The following is a 1,101-nucleotide window of genomic DNA, read 5'->3' as shown; positions in this document are numbered from 1 at the left end:
ATTTCTCAAAGTAATGGAAACCATTCTCTTATAGGAAATGGTTCGAAAATCGCTATTCCACCTTTTAGGTATCGTGAAAAGTGATACCTGTGAAGATCGTGCATTTCAGTCAAATTCAGATCCGTTTTTCGAGTCCATGATATAATATAACCAAATTGGATAGATCTTCCACCTGTTTAGCTAAGAAAGAATAGATACAGAGGTGGATAATAGATCGATATGAAGATCATGAGCTGCCCCATAATGAAATCGCCAGTAGTCGCGAATATCTCCTTCTTCCCTAATCCAAGATTGGAGAAAGAAGATCTAAGAGGGACCTATGGAGAATGTAGTCAGAAATCCATAATAGAGTCCGACCACAACGACCGAATTAATTATCCTCATCGAGAAACTTAGACTACTAAATAGAAAAGATTTGAAAATCATGGCATGGGTCTCCTTTTTTTCTTTCTTTAGAGTTTTCTATATGCACAATTTCTCGATGTTTCGATGAGAATTTCTTGACTTTCCATATATAGAAAGAGATAGACTATAAATGACATCTCTTATGTCAATAAGACCAAAGGGATGGATATTAAATGATAGGAAGTGCTAGGAAGTGAAATAGAATGAAATAGAGCCACTTTGGGCTTCCCTATGAAATGAGGCATGGAACGGAGCCACTACGAAGAAATTATGGGAGTTACGAAAGAAGCTTCGGACTCATATTGTTCATGGGTTGAGAGCGGGAGTTGAACTCTAGGAGGTCGAATCCCCCCTTGTTCCTCAGTAGCTCAGTGGTAGAGCGGTCGGCTGTTAACTGACTGGTCGTAGGTTCGAATCCTACTTGGGGAGATTTTATTCATTCTTTAATGTAAGAATTTTAATGTAAGAATAAAGAATTGAATTAAAGGGCTTGCTTTGACCCTTAGGAGTAGGTAACCCGTTCGCTATCCTTGTTTCTATTTCTATTGCATTCTATCTCATCGTATCACATTCTGTTCTACGATTCCACTTCGACAAAAGGAAAGAGCATACCTAAGTTCAATAGCTTTACGTCCGCTATCCCGATCATGATTTTCCTACCCTCAGGGGGAAAGTAAAGGCCCTTCCCCCTTTGGA

This window comes from Triticum urartu, unplaced genomic scaffold (genome assembly GCF_056163025.1).
Source record: "Triticum urartu cultivar PI428250 unplaced genomic scaffold, HENAU_Tu73 scaffold1, whole genome shotgun sequence".
In the NCBI taxonomy this organism is placed as follows: Eukaryota; Viridiplantae; Streptophyta; class Magnoliopsida; order Poales; family Poaceae; genus Triticum; species Triticum urartu.
Note: the sequence above shows the minus strand (reverse complement) of the source record.